Source organism: Octodon degus, unplaced genomic scaffold (assembly GCF_000260255.1).
Source record: "Octodon degus isolate 3935 unplaced genomic scaffold, OctDeg1.0 scaffold00019, whole genome shotgun sequence".
Lineage (NCBI taxonomy): Eukaryota > Metazoa > Chordata > Mammalia > Rodentia > Octodontidae > Octodon > Octodon degus.
The window spans coordinates 2,301,911-2,306,299 of record NW_004524595.1 but is presented as its reverse complement, the minus strand read 5'-3'; the positions used below and the strand labels follow the sequence as shown (position 1 = coordinate 2,306,299).

Sequence of the window (4,389 nt, the reverse complement as noted above, 5' to 3'; positions counted from 1 at the left end):
TCTCAGCCTCCCCAATGCTGAGATTACAGGCGTACACCACCATATCTGGTTTCAGGGCAGGAATGGTGCACCCTGGGTTCGGAGGCTGGCAAAGAACTTGGGTTCTTGCACTTGCCAGGCAGGTGCTTAGACTGCTGAGCTATATCCCTAGTCCCTCAGGCTAAGTCTTTTACTGAGTGTTGACCCAACACAGTCACACAATTACTCTTGTTAATCACATGGTCATGAAGGGGCAAGAGAGCATAAAGCAAAAGATGATGAAAAGAAAGTAATGAAGTGCTCATACAAGGGCTAGACAGTTATGAGTAATCTCCAAAGACACTGCTTAGTCCAAAATATTAAGACAGTTTTCTTCTCTAAAATCTTCATTTCTGATGGCTCTGTCTTTTTAATATTCTCAGTGTTCTTGACCTAATTTATAATTTAAAACTCCAAACAGATCATATGTACTTGAATGTGTGAAGGATAGCCATGACAACACTGGGCTGTCATGCTGGCCTCCCTGAGCACGCACTAACAAAGAATGAAAACTTTCAGGGTAGAAACAGAGCATGTTAATATCTGCAGAAAAAAAAGAAAGAATTCCTAGAAAAAGAAAAATATCTAAGGAAAGATATTTTGGTAAAGCTTTGAACTTATGTAACTCAAGCAATATTGGAAATAAGGGGATTAAAAGGAGGCCCCCCAAGATGTTACAGACATGAATTTAATGTCTATCTACTGTTAGATATTATGGCACTATACAACAACAACAACAAAAAAAAACCCAAGCCATTTTCATTGCAGACACCTTGAAATAATTCTTTATTCCTTAGAAAAGATTTCAAATAATGTTTAATTGCCTCAAATTGCAGAAAATTTTGACCAACATAGAAAAGGAAATTGCCAAAAAAAACACAAATGCAGACTTATGTACTAAGCAACAGAAACACAGGAAGTTTTGCACACCACACATAAAATCAGTTTTGTTAACAAACTGTTAGCATCCAGCTTACTTTCAAACAATAACAGCTGCCATAAAAATCAATTAGGAAAGACATGAAACCCAGCAAACGTACTTTGATCAAACATGACTGTGAGAAAGTACTGAGTCCTAAATGAAGAAGTGGAAAAAATCAAAACCAGATCACAATGTTTTAGAAAATAATAACCTAGACTACACAGCCTTAGCAACCCGGGTTACAGGTTCTTACCAATCTCTTGCCTGGGAGTGCTGGACACCAAGTTCTGAACCCATGTGTACATTTTAGTGCCTACTACAATTTCTTTTGTAAGTGCACATGGTTACTGTTGTGGGCACAGGCTGATTGTCTGAACATTGTCTTTGTTGTTTTCACAAAGTGATGCCCCTATATATGTTATACATGGATACCTGCACTGAGTAAGCCTCCTATATGAAGGATCAGGATTTTTCAATGAAGACAGAGTAGAATCTCTTGTCATAGGCTGTTGTGGTTAAGATGAGTCTGGCAGGGCCACATGTGAATCTCAGGACACTTACCTGTTTGCAGAATGATGTCTAATGCATTGTTTTATAGATTTGATAAGTCAGAAAAGAGAGCCAAAGAAGTAAAAAGACCACCAGATCTCTTTTCAACTTATACTACATCACTTTATTTTTCTCCATCTTAAATGAGTAAAGATTATCCTTTCACTCTAAGAGGAATTATGCCATAGTTATACCCTATTCAAGAAATTTTATCTTTGTTCTTCTTACAAGGCCTTGACTTTCCTTAACATCTCTTCAGGCATAAATTCAGAGTGGTTTGTGGCTTTTTCTTAAACAGAGCCCATATTTCTCTGGGATGTGTCTTATCTCAACCATTTGATATACACCAATCGATGAGGCTAAGAAATCCATATAACACTAAGAAAAGCTTTGTAATAAGAGGAAATAAGGAAATAAGACAGCTACACCTACTTTTATGGATTATCTGATCCTACCCACTCAATTCATCAATAGGAAAGTGAGGCTGCTATGCCACTCCCAACCTCCAGAACAATGTTCCTTCTAGTTCTAAAAGGACAAGGTGTGTGTGTGTGTTTGTGTGTGTGTGTGTTTGTGTGTCTACATGCAATAAACATCCTAACTGATTTCAGTAACCTGATTCCATTTTCCTACACTGACTGAAGCATCTGTGGTCTAGATGGTAATCTCTATCCTAGGGCCACACCCCTCGCGCTGACAACCTGCAAAGAACACACAGGTGATAATGGGTTTCCTAAGGCCTCTTTCAAGACACGGTAGATACCAGGCAGCATACCAGGTAGATACCAGGATGGGCATAATTTGGCTGAGTCACAGGACAGAGAGAATGACCATAGCATCACTGGCCTCTGTGTGATGTCCTGAATGTACTGCCAGACACCTAGTGAGGGTGAGTCTTCCACGGGAGTAGCCTGAGAAGCATTTTACTTGGTTTTAATATAAGGGAAAGAACAAGAGGTTCAGTGTCTAGACATTAATTCAAGATCTTATTACCATATAGGTTTATAGGTTTGGGCCACCTACTTCAACTCTGTTTCCAATTATAGGTTAAAAAATATTTAATGAATGTCTATTTTGTATTAGACACTGTGTTAGGCTTTTGGGACATTGCAATGACTAAGAGATATCCAGCTTCCTTTCTTGGAAGCTTATTATTTAGCCTCAGTTTTCCAACTTATAGTTAGGGACATTGATGATACCCATCTTGCTGTCTTAAAAGAGCTAAACATGAATGTGGATGGAAAAGCACTTTGCAATCTGGAGCTCTGCACAGTTTCATTTGGGACAGGATCCAGGGCTGGTTCCTGACCCAGTGAGCAGCTCTTCCAGTCCCTGTATGTGTGGCTTCATTCCCTCCTTCAGCTATCACAGACAGGGGCTTCACAGAAACTGTGCCCTGTGTAGTTGACACAACTTCTTTGGGCTCCTTCCAAGGTGAAATAGTAGCCTCACCCCAGTCTCACCATTTCTAGGAATACACCTTCTTCAGACCCTGCCTGGGGTGCTTTTGGTCTATAAGCACTTGCTTATGTCTACCTGCTGCTCTCCTGCTGCTAGGTATTTCTGATGTTTCTGGCTCACTAAGAGGTTCACTGTACTTACATTAGAGTGGACTCACTGAGTAATGGACTTATTGGACACTTACAATAAGTTAGGTCAGTTTGTCTCTAAGATCCAGCCAGCTCTATGGATGGGGCCATTTCTAGAATGGTGCCCTTTGTGAGTTCTGGCCCTGATCACAAGACCACATCATTCTTCCTCCCTCTTTGGTCAAAAGTAGCTTTGTTTATTTCCATTGATGTTGAAAAATTTCAGAAACAGTAGCATAAGATAACACAAATCTATGACTTCATAGGCTAGAGATCAGACGTTCACCCTTCCAAGATAGAAGAAAAAGATCTTTTGTTTTCTTGCTTCTAGAGCTTCCTGTATTCCTTTCCTCATGGCCTCTTCCTCCATCATCAAACCAGCAGAGTAGCACCTCAGCATCTTCAAATCTCTCCTACTTCCCCCCCGTATCTCTTACTATGATTCTCTGTCTCTCTCTTTCTCTTCTCCCTTCCTCTCCTCCTCTCCTTCCCTCTTCCTTCAGACCTGTGCTCCTATCTTCACATTCATTCCTTTTCCGTTTACTGTCACACTTCCTTCCCTCACTTAACAAGACCTCTGTAAATACTTTGGCCGATCTGAATAATCCATGATAATCTCAACTGCCATGATTGTTGTCATACAAGACAAATATACATGGGTCTTGGGAAGAAAGGCCGTGTATGTGTGCATATGTGTGTGTATGTGTGATGGGCCCACCATACTAGTCTCTTCTGAGGTTCTCTATCCTGGAAAATCTAACACGACAAGTTCAGCTACTCTACTGTCCTTCTAGGGTGCCATATGACTTTCTAGAGACAATGCTCCCATTCTGTGCCATGGTTTAGTGGTTGGCCTGGAGCACCAGGCTGTCATAGAGGCTGAATAGAGCCAGAGTCAGATGCTCAGTGAACTAGGAAGTCCAATACAGAGCACAGAAGCTCTGCAGTGATCTTCAAAGTGTGACCAGAATTATGTTACTTTTCAACTTAAAAATAAGGAACTAAGCTGTTAATAGTGTTATACAATTTTATACACACACAATTAATGAAAACACGCATAGTGCATACTCAAAAATATTCTACTGATGGGGTGCACAAATCATAGTTTGAATGCCACTTTCTTAAAGTAGCAACTTGACATAAGCCTAAGAGAACAGTACAGAGAGGTAGCTTGAGAGGGCAGAAGTCTGTGAACATTTAGCATAGACAGTTCCAGTTTGAATGATCAGCATGAAATAAGTGAAAACCAAGGAACTCATTCTGGAGAGAGAGAGAGAGAGAGAGAGAGAGAGAGAGAGAGAGAGAGAGAGA

General features: G+C 40.4%; 1 protein-coding gene across 1 annotated transcript in view; it reads right to left on the bottom strand.

Moving 5' to 3' along the window:
* Window positions 1–4,389, bottom strand: part of Alk (ALK receptor tyrosine kinase) — an 854,626-nt gene that overhangs the window by 530,813 nt on the left and 319,424 nt on the right. The gene's annotated exons all lie outside the window — the stretch shown is intronic.